Source organism: Phoenix dactylifera, chromosome 2, assembly GCF_051530095.1.
Source record: "Phoenix dactylifera cultivar Ajwa chromosome 2, Ajwa_hap1_PhDact_Kaust_v1.1, whole genome shotgun sequence".
NCBI classification, from domain to species: Eukaryota; Viridiplantae; Streptophyta; class Magnoliopsida; order Arecales; family Arecaceae; genus Phoenix; species Phoenix dactylifera.
Window position 1 is genome coordinate 4,548,154 of NC_143191.1, and position 17,693 is coordinate 4,565,846.

Consider the following 17,693-nt stretch of genomic DNA (forward strand, 5'->3'; position numbering starts at 1 on the left):
ATAGAGAGAGGGGGTGGATTAATGAACTAGTGAGCTCAAAAAATCCAAATATACATAAACCTCAATCCTTATCTTTACCACAGATATCAACAGTTTATTTGAGCCCTGTCAGAAACCAAGGGCCGAGAAGATACAAAAGGCTCGCATGATTAGGATTGCTATGAGCCTTTCTTGGTTATCTCTAGAAAGCTTTACCAACCGACAGCTCAATAGATACATGTCATTTCTCCTGACGAATAAAACCTTATCCATGCTAAGCCAAAGTTAAATAATATAAAAAGAATGCCCAACGCTTCATAGGTAAGTTGTCCGTCTCTATCAGCTGCGAAGATCATTGTACAAGTGGCTACGGACCCTTCAACTTTTTTTATTTATGAAATGAACCTGGCCGCTGGCCAAGGGCCTTTTGGCACCTTCCAGTACCATCTTTTGTCAGCGCATAGGATATCAGCGGACTTGGGCGGCCGAGGGTCCAATCTCTAAGCCATCTTGATTGGTACCTCCAACAACAACTAAATCATCCAAAATAGCGTATTTGAGCAAACCAGCTAATGAGTAGCAATGATAAGTGGATGACTACAAAGAAGAAAACTATGGAAATAGACATATATATTTTTCAAGTTCCAAGTTGGGTGCATATTGAGGTAAAATTATTACAAATCAAACAATTTCTTGATTTTAAAAATAATTAATATATAAGCTTATCTTTACAAGAGATAGAAAGATTATATATCTATATAATGGCTTGCCGAATACCTCAACCTTCAAAAAGGAGAAATGGTCATGAGTAACAGCTCAAATGCCATTTTGGCTGCCTAGTATGCTAGTCACACAAGACCACCTTAAATTATGCAATGGCATAGTCAATCTTAACTTGAAATTATTTTTGAGCTTGAAATTTAGGATCAAATCGATCTAGGTTAGATCCGATTTCAAAGTAAGCCAAACTCGAGCCTATTTCGAGCAACTTGATAACATTCATGAAATTGAAATCAATTAAAGCTCAATTTGAGCACACTTTAAGCCTGGATCAAGCTAATTGGGGGCAAAAAGATGGTAGCCTACAGAGTGAGCCTAATTGTGCTAAATTACGAGTTGCATTAGAGGGGGAAGAGGGATGGAAGCAGGGGAAACTTGAGCAGGGATCTAATAATTTGGGCTACAAGTGGTTGAGTCGAGCCTAGTCCCAAAGCAAGCTCGAGTCCCAAGCAAAGATTTGACCCGACGAGGCATAATACTTAGGATTTGAGTTTAGACCAGGAGGTATCTGCTCCAAATTTAACCCAACAGCAAACTCGGCTACTTGCCAGCATTAGCACAAATCAATAAAATCATTGCCTTATGGTACACGTCTTGATGACATGTCATTTACAAACCTTGTATAAGTTAAATAGTTTTAGCATTTAAGTAGTTAGTCAAAAGAGAACTATTATCTAGCCTATCTGCAAGTAATTCAGCGAAAAAGAAGTATCAAAGCAAGTTATATTCATTTAAGCAAAGCATGCTACAGCAACATTTGAACTTAATTTTAGCTAAGAATATCTCTCGGTCACACAGACCATAGCTCTAATCAGGCTACATAATAGAGGACAAGGTAAGAGCCCACCAATCAATCCTATATCACCATGGGAACAACTATATCAATTATTGTTTTAATACTAACTAAATAATTAAAAATCACATGGTGAATGGGTTGGAGTTGTTTTATTATAGAAGTCCACATATCCTGCTTAATCTAGAGCCTAATCTGACCAACTCCTTGGAGAAAAAGTGAAACAAATCAAATTTGTAGCTCATATGCGAGACCCTGTATATGTCTCTTGTGAACAAGGTTCTCAAATCTCTCACTTGTTATTCCATTTTTTCCTAATCCTTGAGCCTCCATTTCATCCTAGATTGTTCATGCCTAGCGATCAAGAGAGACTCTAAGAGATGGCCCTGAAACTCAACCATGGAATCGGACCGAGTATAAAGATTTTGATCTCCTATGAAACTGCTCTCTTAAGATCAGGTAAGCCTCCAATCTTTTCCCACAAATCACCTTATTCTTCTTTGAATCATATTTCAGATCAAGTAGATATAAGGATTAGAAAATGATGTTAGTCTTTGTTTAATATGCACTAGATCGATTTGATCCATGACATATATTTCCTCTTGGAGGGCTTAATGATTTTGATCTTATAATTTGTTACATGTTGCTTGTTATTTTAGATTTAGCAAATAGATTTTTTTTTTCAATATTTTGATGGATGTGTTATGGGATGATGTGGAAGATGAAATTTTGATGGTGAATTATAAACAGGTGATTCAAGAAAAAAACACATTAATAAAAGGCTTCATTTGCAAGGTAGAAAATTTTGATGTGTTTCTCATTGGGAGTTAGCTTTGTTTTCGAATGTCTTTCGCCATCTATTTGTAATTCATTTTCATGGTTAGTTATTTCTAATCTCATGGTGGCAAATATTGAAGGCTCCAATTTAGGTGACTTTTTGGATTATTGGCCTAGCTAAATTGGAAAGGTCTAAGGGGAATGGGCTACCCTTGTTGTGTAGCATGATCAAGCCTATAGACTGACATATTGAACAAAAAATAAAATGATAGAGGACTTATAAATTGCAAATGAGGGAAGGGTCTAGGCCTAAGGGTATAGTGAAGATGGGCGCAAAGCCTACATTGTTGACTAGGAGGAAGTTGTGCAAGTTAGGGAGAGAGGAGAAAGATTTATGACATTGGGTGGGGGTCTCGAGAATGAGTGGAATGCATAAAGAATTCAAATTCCCCATATGATATTTACAATTTTATTAGGAATGAGTGATTTATGATAAAAAAAAAAGTTAGAAATAATATTGGTTAAACTCATGAAACAAGCCATATTAATTAACTTTACAACTAGTTACTTGTTTGTTTTGCTCCTAATGCTAAAGCATTGGTAAGGGGTTATTGAGTGGAGGAATTGGCTTGATCTAGTTTTCTTGTTGTGCAACAGTTTTAGAGGAGACTTTTTTGCTTTTTACTCTTAATGCAAAAAAAAAAGTAAAAGATGCTAGTGAAAAACTATGACTAGAATCCTCACCTTGCATGAAAATTCGTGGAAAATATATCAAGAAAGAACCTAGATGTTTTGAAAAGATTATTTCAGATATGGATAAGATCTAAGCGGATCCTGAAGTTGCTTCAAGCATTTTCTTTTGTGATAAATGCTCTTGTCTTGCCAAGGCTTGAGTTGGTTTTGATGTTGCATTGCTAACTTATCGATAATGTACTTACTTTATCATTTTAATTCTCTTGTGCAAGTTGCCTCTTCTCTTATCATCACAATAATGAGATATGAGTTTCATATTTACTTTTGAACCCTTTTTTTTCTAATTAGAAGTTCATTTTTTTAAAACGATATCCTATAACTAATTATAATTATGTTCTTCATTACAAATTTTGGTTATTGGTGGGGGAGGAGTGTTCTTGGGTGGCAATGAATTGCAAATATCTCTTCACTTTTTTATGTGATGCATTTTCATGTGGCAATTTGGCCTTTTTATTTCGATCCTCATTTGGATGGCCAATACGTTTCTTATTTATGGTGAAATTCTGAATACATATAATGTTTAAGAGTTGAAGTTGATATGATTATTGCTTGGCGTGAATTGTCTACATAATCAGTTTATTTCTCATTTGTGGCCTTAAATCTATTTTATGACTATTAATATCAACCAAAACTAAGGCCTTAACAACACTATCAAGTTGAGATCCACTAATACACTTTAAATATATTTTCTCCATATGTAGGTCATCATTATGTTTTTCTTTAGTCCTATCATTCCGGCTTTAGGTAATTTAGTGTTTCAATCATACCAATATGTCACGAAAAGCAATTAGTCACTTTTGAATTTCAAGTAATCTAAATTGATGTTCAACCACCGAATTTATTGAAGTCAACCCCTTAAACTAAGGAACTTACTTAGGGTCCTAATATACTAAATACATATGGGCAACCACAAGTCTAGTTCAGGTTGGACTTGGTCATATCAGTACCATAACTCGAAGTACATATGTTGGCCTCAAACCTAAACCAAATTTATAATCCTTGCATGAACCTAATATTGGACCCAAATATAATAGGGTATGGGTTTGGTATCAAATTGTAATCAAGTATTTATCAAGCTATTTTAGTATTTTTCTTTTCAAGTTATTAGATGCACACAACATGTTACCTTATGAATATTGAACATCATTGACAACACTAATCACCAAGCTTTCACATTGGATTGTTGGTGCCATTATATATTAATTAATAGTGGTTTATGGGACCCACTTAATTTAGTTGGATTGTGACCATGACTTTAAATTTTGTTAATCAATTCTTTGCAGACCTACTCATTCATGGCTTTTATCAATTCAAAATACATGGTTATGATTTAATCTATAAAATAAATAAAAATATAGTATGCATTGAAGTATATTTATATAATATATACATGCACATACATATATATAGATAAAGATACATACCAAACTAGGGTTTAATTTTTCAGGTGCAATAGACCTAAATTCAAATCCAATCTAATATTCTCGAATATAGGTTCAGGTTCCAAACCTGAGATTTACGATTCTCTCTGGTTCTACATATTACACACACATAAGTATACATAAATACATACCAAAACAGGGTTTAGGTTTTTAGGTATCAATCAATCTAAATCCCCACCCGACCAATTAATGTCTTGGGTTCGAATTTAGGATTAAAATCCAATATTTAGGATTAATTTAGGTTCCACATAGTGGATTACTGTCTCCTATTACCACTCCTACTTTTAGGAGTATGTTCATTACAAATTGGAAACCTGTCTTCTCTATAACTTGCACTTCATCACTCTATTTCTCTCGAGTCCCATTCCCTTCATTTTAATGATTATTTGTTTTTTGCAAATCTTTTTGCACAATTCAAAATTCTGAGTATTTTGTGATGCTTACCTCCATTTACTCAAAAAGTTTGAATAGTTGTTGGAGAGTCTATATATTTTACCTCTTTGATCTATTCTTTTCTCCTCCGTCTTATTTCTTCAGCCAATTTTTCAAGGTTATATTTATATATCAACCTTGGAGGCTCTTTGCTTATCTCTTTTACCAATTAATTCGAGCAAATTTTCTTCAGCTGAGGGGTTGAAGCATGCAACAATATCAATGCATTATATATACCAATTCTTTGCTTCATCTTTCTTCCTCTTGGTCTTCTTGTTCCTTTTTTCTTTTTCTTCTTTTGGTACTGTTACTTCTCCTTATTCTTCACCTCTTGAGTACAAGAGAGAAGCTGAAGAATATGAGCCATTATGCAAGATTAGTTGGTGTAACCAAGGCATTAGATGGCTAGGAGGTCGAAGTGTGTCGCATTAATCGAAAAGGTGGATCAAGAGTTTCAAAAAATTTAAAATTAAGGAGAAACCTGGGTAGGGTGGGTTGAGTTAGAACCAATCAAAATCCAAATAGGCTAGAGATATTTGCTTGTTTGGACCTAACAATTCTAGTAATGAACCTGGCCACATAAATCCAAACCTAACATACGTCCAAAATTTTCAGCCCAAAGAAATTACCCACTAATTTGGGACTAAGGAATCTCGAAGGCCAAATTGTGATAAAATAACGACTTTTTTATTTGGGATCAAAATTTTAAATGAGAGTATCCCAACCATCTTGCCTATTCTGTAAGAAAACGGGACTAGGATAGGGGAAAGACTCTGAAACTCGCACACGATGGGAAAGAAGAAGAAAGGGGAGAGATGGAAAGGAAGGATGGAAGGAGAAAAGGAAGAGAAAGAATGAAAAGAAGAAAAATAACAGAAAGAAAGGAAGATGGAAAGCTAGAAGAAGGGAAAGAGAAAAAAAAGAAGAAAAATGAAAGAAAGAAAGGAAGGAAGGAAGAAAAAAAAAAGTAAGGAAATAAGACAAGAAGGAAGAAAGAAAAAAAAGAAAAAAAAAAGAAGGGGAGAGAGTCGGAGGGTACATATTGGGACATGCTATTAGGACTAGGAGTATCAATTAGATTAGGTTGGGTCAGATATGGGTCGGACTAGATGTAGGTCAGGTTAAGTATTTGTCAATCTAAATCTTATCTATTTATTAAATAGATCAAAAATCTAAATCCAAACATGACCTACATATTAGATAGGTAATCCAATCTGACCCATATAACTTGTTAACTAATGGGTCAAATCAGGTTAAATATGTTGAACATATTTGGGTAAAAAGATTAAGCAGGTTGCATTAAAAAGGACAAAAAAGAATTAAGTAGATTTTAAGTGGATTAAAATGAGTGTTAAATGAGTTAACCTGGTCAGGTCATGATATGAACTAATTGTTAAACATGTCAAAATGAGTTAAATGAGTCAAAACAGGTTAAACCGGTTTAAAGGTCTAAACTTGAATATGACCTATTAAATAAATGGGTCAAGGTAGGTTAACCTATTTATAACATGAACCCATTCTACCAAACTGAAACCTGCTTAAAGAGGGCAAGTTGTGCATTGAGTTGATGGATCAGGTTATAAATTGCCACTCTTAATAAGGATGGTCTTATAGTGGGGCATTCTGTCTCGTGGACAAACCAGGACACCACTAACTCATGGGATTTAAAATCTTATTTAGGATAACTCAACCTAATCCAAATTTGGGTTAAAGGTTTTGGAGGGTTTGATTTGGGTGATTGGGTTCTGGTTCGGTTTCTGCAGGGTATTTTTGCAGCTAAGTTGGGTTTGGGTTGGCCCTCAACTCGGGCCTAATCTGTCCAAGTTGCTCTCCAATTCTTGGGTTTCTTGAATTGCTCAGTCCTCCTTTTAGGTTAATTTGGTACATCTTTGCCTTCTAGCCATTCATTTGCCTTGATCACTCCAGTTGACCTTGTATCTAACCTCGAGCATCCCATAACTTCAGTCCTTCATCTCCTTTTGTGCATCAAGCAGGGAAGAAAAGAGGAAAAATGTGGAAGAATCGATCGATATAACTCGTGCAAGTCATCACTCTATTTCAAGCAATAGGCTAAAGGAAAAAAGAATAGAAGTGTCCGTGAAGCCATTGGTAGAAGAGAATTAATAAGCACAAAAAAGCTTCCAAAGCCTTATCCAGCTTTATATCTAACATTGAAGCACATAGTTGACGGGATAAAAGGAGGAGAAATAACAAAGTCAAAAAGGCATATGAAGACCCATGCTACGTTCATGCCAAACCCACGTACAACTTGGACCGGATGAAATATGAGAAACTCAAAGTGCCTCTCGCAGTGATAGCAGTCTTCGGCTTCAGTATGCATAAAGTTTCAATCTTGCACCACCAGCTTAATTTCTTGGTTGTTGGAACAAATCCAAACATAGCTTGGTGGAACGTTTCTGCCTGGTAATTGCTCATTTGTTCAAATTTCATGATGCAGCTTCCTTGTGAAGTTGATTATATATATTAGTAGTCAGAATAAACATTGATACTTGTTTCTCAATGTATGAGATAAATTCTTCCAATTCTTTAGATATAATTCTTGCATTTTTGCTGGCTTTTGCTGATCACTACTATCCTTGGAGGATGTCTTCTTTTCTTCTTTTTTTTTTGTACAACGGTAACTCACATTAATCTGGCGTGAGAGCAACTAACTGAGTTAAAATATAATACATGGAATAAAGATAGGGTACAATATTAGCCCATCACTATCCGTTGTATATTGCTAAGAAGAGGATGGCCGTTGATTTGTCGCTCAGCATCTCAAATTCAATTGATCACCATATCTGAGTCTCCTTTCAGGATGATCTCATCTGCCCTTAGGACACTTCTTGCTAAGGAGAGGACCTCCTTTTAGAAGAGGCTTTCACAACACATGCCCTGCAGTCCATATATTGGACCCTGAGAATTAGCTCATATTGCAGTAAAGTAGTTTTGTGGTGTAGTCGAAGAGAATCTTTTCCATCTTATTCACGAACCAGGTACCAGAATTATATTGTGATATGATTTGCTATAATATTTAGCAATTTGGGCATCCAGGCCAATTTATGCTATGATATCTCCTATGAGGAGTACTGGATATTGATGGTTGAAAAGAACAGGAGGAAGGGATTAGAGAACTGAGAATTCAGGCTGTTGAACCCAGGATTCTGAAATCTTTTACCCTCGCCTCTGTAGGTCTTAACTTCGAATTCATGAAGCCTAACCAAGTCATTTTGTTCCCAAGTAGCTTGTGTTTACTTTTTCGTTGATCACACTTTTTTTTTCTTTTTTTTTTCGCAAACCAAATGAGATTCTGACATGCATAGACCTGTTTACCAATAGATATCTCTTGATCCCTTTTTTTTTAAAAAAATTCGGTAAAATCTCTGCTAGTATGAGCCACTCATCTCTATTTGTAAGACCATAAGGTACCATCGAAAGAGAAGCACTTCACTTCCAACTTTCACCTAAAAAAGAAGAAGAAGAAGAAAGAGGGGAAGAGGGGGAGGACAGACAAAAATCCTCGGATAATGCAACTCTGTTATTATTTTATGTTATTGTAAGCCAGCCTTTGCAAGGGAAAGGGACATGTACGCAATGGCGTCTTCCTTCCCGTATCTTTTCATCTGCTGCCCACGAATATGACCATTAATCATTAAATTAACGAGGACAGTATCTTCAGCACGTGCTCATCACGTGAGTTGTTAGAAGGCGCCACTAAAAAGAAAATAAATATAGGTACATTTAGTTGACAGCTATATTCGGAATTAGTATTGGAATCAAAATTATAATTAGAATAAAAATCGGAATGGCCATATCATTGATTTATAATCAAAATCAGAATTGAAAAAAATTATAATAATTGAGTTTTAGAGAAATATGGTATTTTTATTTTTTTTGAAATTGAGATAGAAATAAAAAAAAAATCAACTAAATTGCCACTCCTCCGAGCCAACATGCCCTAAAGGAGTCTATTCTCATATTCACAAACAAACAAAAATTAGAGCATGTTTCATGTCCGAGGGTTTAGAATTGAACTGATGAATGAGATGCTAACATCGGGCCTTGCATAAAACCGAGAAGTCAAATCAGAGATGGACTCCTGAGAATTTTTATTATAACCGCAGGGACACATGGCCGGTCTAGGGAAAGGAGAGAAACGGAATAAAGAGACTTTTGGAATATATTGCCTTTTAAAACTCTTTCATTCAGCTTTCCAGATTTTTGTTCGACTCGTGTTGAAATTTGATTAATAGAGGCCTTCCATTTTCGGTACGAAATGGTTCCGATAAGGCGAGGATGGCTGGTAAAGAAAAGTCCAAGCAGAATATTCTGTGCTTTATTGCCTACTTTAGCATGTTAAGCTGCAAGTCAAACATTCTTTGGTCGAGGTCCAACGCAGTGTTTTCACCGTTCCTTTCCATGGACATGAAGTAGTGATAGAAATAGGCAGCGGATGGCCCAATCCTGCAGCAATTGTCAAACGATGACAACCATTTCAAAACTTTTCGCTGAAAGCAGCTTCTTTTCTCATCCATATTCTTGAATGATCCAAAGTGGTTACTTCCCCTTAGCTCATCTCATCCATTACAGTCTTCTTGGGTTTGCCATGTGTTAGCTTGTCCATTTATATATCACAATCGAGGAAAAAAAAGCCAGTCGGAAGATATTATTTGGATTCTTTGGTTCTTGGTTCTGTATAAGTATCTAAAATCTATCTAGTGTATAGCCGATGTAGGATTAAACACACATCTGCACGGATCCTGACATACCTTTTTCATTTAAACCTTTGCATTTTCACCAAGATAGGAGTTCAAATCCATTTAAATCTAATCACAAGTACCATGATTGGCCATGTACTGTAGTGTCTTCTAGTCCATATAGGCCATAAGCCGGATCTGCTCTGATACTATTTATCACAACTTATGATTTCGCCCAAAAAAACTAATTGAAAAGTATTATTTGGATTTTTTTGCCCTGTATAAATATCCAAGATCTACACAGTACGTAGCCATGTGAGACTAAACACATTCTCGCATAGATCATCACACTATGGCTGTGATGGTTCAGTAATTGCACACATTACCAATCAGCTTGGGAGCTGGGGGGATTCATTTGGTTCATTTAGATGCACTAAAAGGAAGTAAAACAAGAAATATTTAAGTCAGATGATTTTTAGCATTATTTATGTTCATTTTCTAGTCAATTAGTTTTAAAAATGATTTTTGAGCTCCTCTTCTTCTCTACTCTCTCTTTATTTATTTAGTTATTTTAGAAGGCAACCATCTAAACTAGCTCAGTTCGTAAAGTCACTGAGTATTATTCTGTGACTGGGTCAAACTAATCTCGGTGCATCTCTTTGCATTTTTTAAAAGAAACAGAGAAAGAAAAGAAAGTGAGAAATAACTATGTGATGCCATATACTAAACCTGATCCTTTTCTAGAAAGAGGAGGCTTCCCTGCACTATAATTATTGAAGTCCATATCTTTGAGGATGGACCACATGAAAATCAAATCAAGAACCTCCGGTTGCTATGCAGAGAGGTGTGTGATCAAAAGGGCAAGCCCTTAATTCACTATAAGAAAAAGTTCTTATTGACAATGATGAAATTGGAACATTGTATAGCAACTGCTCCATTTTGTGCCAAAACATCCAAAAAATATCATTTCCATGGATCAATGCGATTATAATGTTATCTTGAAAATTTTATGGTTAAGTTTCTTAGATTGGAATGATTAATTCAGATGAATTGAATATGCAATATTCTTGATTTGGTAATACAGTGCTGATTGTTTGCAATCATTTAAGCCTTAAGTTTCCTCTATAGAAATGAAGTTGATCTAGTTCTTTAACCTATTCCCAATCTAATGGTTGAAGTTTAGGTTCATACTGGGCTTTTCTTTTCTATAGCAATGAAGTTTAGGTTCACACAGACACACAAAAACTAAAATTTGGGATGATTTTGCAAAGTATGCAGTAGAAAAGGAAGTAAGTAGAAAAATTATTAAAATAGGACAAGCAAGATATAATTATTGCAAAAGAATATTTGATAGAGTTAGCAGTTTAGGGACAACATATTTGAATAATTATCTTGCTAGTTGTCATCGATTTTTGAAGAATGTTGATGCTAAAGACGAACAAATATTGCAAACATCATTAACACGAGAGGATGGTACTCGTTCTTTGGACACATATAAATATAATAAAGAGGTTGGCGGAAAGAAACTTATACGGATGTTTGTTATGCATGAATATCCATTTTCTATGGTTGAGCACAAAGGATTTATTGATTTTATTCAATCTTTGCGGTCATTTTTTGAATTAAAAAGTCACATATCTCTTAGAAAGGAGATTATGGAGACATATTTAGAGGAGAAAAAAAAAGTCTATGATATATTTAGTCCACTTTCTTCCCGATAAGTGCAACTACGGATTTATGGACTTCTAGACAAAATAAGTCTTATTTGTGTGTAACAGCACATTTTATTGATTATAATTGAATTTTGAAAAAAAATTTAATTTTATGCATATGGGAGGAAGACATATGGGAGTCAATTTGTGCAACATATTTATCAAAAATATGATTGATTGGAATATTGATTGTAAGTTATTTGTATTAACCTTGGATAATGATCATGCCAATGATATTTGTGTTAGAAAAATTATGAAAAGGTACTTTAAAAAATACTTGTACGTAATGGCCATTCTTTCATGTGAAATGTGCTGCACACATTATTAATTAATGTGGCAACTGAAAATATCCAAAAAATGGTGAAGGTCGTTTGAATCTCTCCACTACAGTTTGAGGAGTTTGAAAAGAGGGCTAAAGAAGATAATTTGGAGACACAGGTTTATCTCTTAATGTCCCTACACGGTGGAACTCTAAGTATATGATGTTTAGGGATGCTTGTCACTATAAGGAGGCCTTCAAGAGATTACAATGCTTTGATCCTTATAGATTCGACATGTGTCCAACAAATGATCAATAGAAAGAGGTAAAAATATTTTGTCAAGCTTTGAAAAATTTCTATAACATCATTGAGCTTCTTTCAGGTACAACATATCTAACTACAATTCTCTTTTTTCAAGATTTTTATAAAATTCAGTTGCAAATTGTTGAATGGTGCACAAATTCTAAAAATCAACTTTTTCTTTCTATGGCATTATCTATAAAGGAGAAGTTCGACAAATATTGGTAGCAATCTAATTTTGTGCCAATGGTGGATTCATTCTTAGATCCTTACTATAAAATGAAGATGGTGGAATTTTATTACTCATAGATCTATTCTTTGAATGGAGACAAAGAGATCAATGATGCTCATAATATCATTCGGAGGCTTTATAGTGAGTGTGAAAGAAAATTTTCTTCCTTTTCTATTCCACTTACGAATGATATTGGTTCATCAAGAGATAGTGGATATATTTTTGATGAGTTTGATGAGATGGAAGGAAGAAAAAGAAGGTTCACACAATTTATGAAGAATGCACAACAACAACAAGTTAAAACATATTTGGATATATAGATGGAGGAATCTGTATGGCCATGGGTTGAAGGTGATGTCTTTAATATTTTAACCTGGTGAAAATCTAATAGCCTAAAATATCCTATCTTAGCTCAGATTATAAGAGATATTTTGGCAATTCTAGTATCTACGATAACATCAGAATTAATATTTAGCATAGGTGTACGAGTGATAGATTCATTCTAAAGTTCATTAGATCCCGATATAGTTGAAGTTGTGATTTGTCTTCAAGATTGGCTAAGATCGGAGAAAAAATTGTTGTATTTTACATAACATTTTTATAAAATTTAACTTATTTATAGTGCTTTACTAGTTATTTTTTTATTTTATTTTAGGTACTATTGCTTCTATTGTTCATGATCTTGATTCTCCTGTTATGTCGGATAGCTACTTTATCTTTGTTGAAGACGCAAACAAATGAACATTAATTCAGATACTATGATAAGGTAAATAAATATGATACATAGTTTTAATATATTAATTATTATTTTTGTTTATATATGTTGAAATTTTTATACTAAAGTCATCATTTTTATTGCATGGGTGATTAGAGCATTGAAGGTTGTCACATGACGTCGTTCTATTAAATGGAACTATTCTACTTATTAGTTTATGAAACTTTGCTAAAAATATTTGTGTTGGAATGTATTTGAAGTTTATCTTTGAACGAGATTAACCATGGTGGATGGTGATTGTGTTTTTGATACTATTTAATATATTTAAATCCTTGCTCTTATATCATTTATCTTATGGGCAATATGCTAAATATTTGAATCATTTATCATTTAAATCCATGCTTTTTTAATGTTGGATGCCTAAGAAGAAATAATATTATAGTTATTCTTGTAATAATTATGTCGTTATGATGAAGCCAAAATACAGAAGCTCTAGTGAGAAAGTAAGTGTATATTTATTTTTTTGAATGATTATTGTTTAGGATTATTCATACGTCTTGATTGACTTTCTTATTTTCTCATATTTGTATTTAGGTACTTCTATTACAAGTATAGAAGAGCATATATTTATATTAACTAAGGAGAGTGTTCATGATTATTTTGATCCTCAATTAATGGTACTTCTTATTTCTTTTTCTGAATTCTATGTTCTACTTCTTAATTTAAATAGAGCTTTGAATTATGATTATCTCTCTTGCATGAAATAAATGTTTACTCAAATTATAATTTTTAAATCAAATTTATCCTTTCTGAATATATCACTATAGTTTTTATTTTTGAATTCTTGCTTTCATTAAACTTTCGCTTCTTGCTTTTGGTAAATGATTGCTGAAATTATAATTTTTTATTAAATATATCCTTTATAATTTTATCAGTATTTTTAGTTTTTATTATTGATGAATGCTTATTAAAATTATATTTTTTAAGTGAATCTTTTTTACGGTCATGTCTTTATTACTATTTTTCATCATTGAATTTTGCTCAAAATTTGATTAATATCCAAAAAAAATCCAATTTATATCCATATTTGGATAAAAAATATGGATATGTTTAATATCTAATTCGTTTCTATATCCATTTATAACAAATATAGATATGCTTAATATTTGATTTGTATCTGTTTAGAATAAATATGGATATCAATTTTGATATTCGTTTAATATTCGTATCCGTATTCATATTCGTTAAAAAATATGAATATAAATATGGATATATCAATATTCGATCCGTATCCAATCCATTTTTAGCCCAACTTTTGTAAAGTTTGCTATAATAAAATTCATAACATAATAATTTTAAAGCCGATGCCAAAGATGTGATTTACTATGAGGTAAGCTTTTTTTTTGCCTTAGGAGAGAGAAAGGTTACCACATTATAAGGTATTATTATAGGGGTATCCCGGTAAGTTGAGGTTATATGGGGAGATTGTAATGGGCTTAATGACGTTGCAGATGTTGATCAGTTGAGAAACATCTGAATGTCATATAATAATCTACTAATATTGTTAAATTGCTCATGAAATTTTTCACTCTTCTTCCTCTCCTCCTTTAGTTTTTATTTTCCTGGATGGATGCAAAAACTTTGTAGAATCATTTAGTTTGCTCACTATGAATCAACTAATTGATCAACATCCACTTGGTTGCTCTGCGGCGGGCGGTTATTACTCCAAAGTGTCCCTTTAAATTTTGGCATCTAACATAAATTTCTTGTTTTAGCAAAAAAAAAAAAAACATAAAATTCTTGTATTTCTTTTCCTCAGCATAATAAAATTTTATTTCCTTACCTTTTTAATATTGACTTTCATGGGCAATTTCGTTCTTTTCAAGCCTGGCAAAAACAAACCTCCATGCTTGCCTTACCTCATCAAGTTTCCAAGGTCTCCGAGGAATCACAGGACAAGCCATGACTTGGTTTATTCAAAATCGGCAATGAGAGACAAATTTAGATCACTCCATATGAAGAAGGTTTAGTCTTTGACTACTTGTACGGTTGTACTGCCCTTGGATGACATGAATGAGACATGGCCTCAGACTCGGATCAGGAAACACGCCATTGTAACTCAGCTCCAATACCAGTCCAGCTCCACCGGCGCCCGACATGAGTGGTGGAATTGGACCAGGGGTTGGGACCTACGGCTAACCAAATTTGATCACAACTGGGAAAAGAGCGGAGGACGGCTTCTTGCGTGGGACGACGTGGCGGAGGAAAGAAACAAAGGCAGCGTAGGGTTCCTGGATATCTTTCGCGATTTTTCTCCGTAGATGGACGGTTTGGATCATTGAATAATGCCGAGCGACGGGAACGAGCGGCCGAGATGTACGGCGCTGTTTCCCCTGGTATCCGCCAATCATATTTGACGCCGGGCTATATATCTGAAGATTCGTCCCCCCCCCCCCCGCCCCCCCCCCCGTGCACTCGTAGGACGCCCCAGAAAGACCGGAGTCGTCGAGCGACGAACCGTCCGCCTTTCCTTGCCCTTTCCATGGCCGCGACGATCTCCACCACCGCCGTAGCCGCCGCCTCCCGCCAACTCTCCTCCGCCCACCTCCCTTCTCCCAAACCCTCCCTCTCCCTTTCCGTCAAAACCCTCCCAAAACCCCATCTTTCTCTCCACCTGCGCCTCCGCTCCTCCTCCCCCCACCGCCGCCTCCTCTCCAGCGCCGTGGTCCCCGGCGCTGAGCCGTTCCCAACGTCGCCGGACGACGAGGACGGCTTCCCACTGTTCGACGATAAGCCCCGGGAGGAGTGCGGCGTGGTGGGGATCATCGGCGACCCGGAGGCCTCCCGGCTTTGCTCCCTAGCTCTCCACGCTCTCCAGCACCGCGGCCAGGAGGGCGCCGGCATCGTCGCCTCCGACTCCACCACCCTCCGCGCCATCACCGGCCTCGGCCTCGTCTCGGAGGTCTTCTCCCCGGCCAAGCTCGACTCCCTCCCTGGTTCCGGAGCCATCGGCCACGTTCGCTACTCTACCTCCGGGTCCGCCTCCTCCCCTCTCAACGTCCAGCCCTTCCTCGCCGGCTACCGATTCGGCCAGCTCGCCGTCGCGCACAACGGCAACCTCGTCAACTACCCAGCCCTCCGCGCCGACCTTGAGGCCCGTGGCTCCATCTTCAACACCTCCTCCGACACCGAGGTCCTCCTCCACCTCATCGCCACCTCCACCACCCGCCCCCTCCTCTCCCGCCTCGTCGAGGCCTGCCGCGCCATCGAAGGCGCCTACTCCCTCGTCTTCCTCACCGCCGGCAAGCTCTTCGCCGTCCGCGACCCCCACGGCTTCCGCCCCCTCGTCATGGGCCGCCTCCGCCGGCCCTCCCGCGCCATCGTCTTCGCTTCCGAGACCTGCGCCCTCGACCTCATCGGCGCCGATTACGAGCGCGAGGTCGAGCCCGGCGAGGTGCTTGTCGTCGACGGCAAGGACCTCTCCGTCACCTCGCTCTGCCTCCTGCCCAAGAAGCCCCGCAAAGCTTGCATCTTTGAGCACATCTACTTCTCCCTCCCCAACTCTGTCGTCTTCGGCCGCCCCGTCCACGCCTCCCGCTACTCCTTCGGCGCCGCCCTCGCCGAGGACTCCCCTGTCCCCGGCGCCGACGTTGTCATCCCCGTCCCGGATTCCGGCTTCTTCGCCGCCCTCGGCTTTGCCGAGTGCTCCGGCATCCCCTTCCAGCAGGGCCTCATCCGCTCTCACTACGTAGGCCGCACCTTCATCCAGCCCACCCAGGAGTTCCGCGACCTCGGCGTCAAGCTCAAGCTCGCCCCTGTTCGTGGAATTCTCGAGGGGAAGAGCGTCGTCGTCGTCGACGACTCCATTGTCCGCGGCACCACCTCCTCCAAGATCGTCCAGCTTATCAGGGATGCCGGTGCTCGTGAGGTCCACATGAGGATTTCCAGCCCGCCCATTGTAAGCTCCTGCTACTATGGGGTCGACACGCCAAGGGCCGAGGAGCTCATCTCCAATAGGATGGATGTGGAGGGGGTGAGGAAAACGATCGGCTGTGATTCACTCGCCTTCCTCTCGCTCGATAGCCTCAGGAAGCTGCTTGGGGATGAGGCACCCACATTCTGTGATGCGTGCTTCTCCCGCAACTATCCTGTGCCGCCGAGGGAGCACAATGTCGTGAAGGTAATGGAAGAGTGTGCTTAACTGCGTCCTCTATTCCGATGATGGCGCTGATTTATACGAATTCTTGTCTTGATACAGAAGGAATCAAAAGAAGAAATTTTGTTTTCTGCTTTGGTCATTCTGCTTTTTAGCTTTCACTGAGCTATTTTTTTAACTTAATTATTGTCATTACATTTGCTTGATTTTAGATTAAAAGAATATAATTTGTCCGCCCGTGCTTTGCTCTTTTCTTCTATCATCATGCTCCTTCTTTAATGACTCAGTTTGTAATTGTGAAATGTTAGTGAGCTTATTGCGTTAAATTATCATGTGCTTGGAAGCAACTACACTGTTAAATGATTGTCGTTGCATATTACTTGCACAAAGTATGAGATTATTGAGATGATGTATGTCTTGCAAGATTTTGGTTGCTCTTCTGATGTATGCTAGCTTGAGCTGATGTAATTGGTACATAGCTTTTTAAGATGTAGTTTGGACAGAGGGGCTGTTTTCTCTGATATTTTAGTCTTAAAGTTATCCAATATGTCATTCTGATTTCCTCCATTTTAAGTCTCTTATGGATTTCACTGCATTGAAACTTCTGAAAGAGTTTATTCATCATTTTCCCCCCTGAAATGATGTATCAAGAGGACTTTTTG

At 37.3% G+C, this 17,693-nt stretch overlaps 1 long non-coding RNA gene and 1 pseudogene across 2 annotated transcripts; both read left to right on the plus strand.

Moving 5' to 3' along the window:
* The first annotated feature begins 1,586 nt into the window (after positions 1 to 1,586).
* Positions 1,587 to 7,499, plus strand: LOC148714510 (uncharacterized). The gene is made up of 2 exons (XR_015974991.2): positions 1,587 to 2,011; positions 6,951 to 7,499. It is a non-coding gene; the product is annotated as an uncharacterized LOC148714510 (long non-coding RNA).
* A 7,851-nt stretch (positions 7,500 to 15,350) lies between these two features.
* Positions 15,351 to 17,356, plus strand: LOC103702738 (amidophosphoribosyltransferase, chloroplastic pseudogene; annotated as a pseudogene). The gene has a single exon (XR_015974992.2). The product of XR_015974992.2 is annotated as an amidophosphoribosyltransferase, chloroplastic pseudogene (transcript).
* The last annotated feature ends 337 nt before the right edge of the window (positions 17,357 to 17,693 follow it).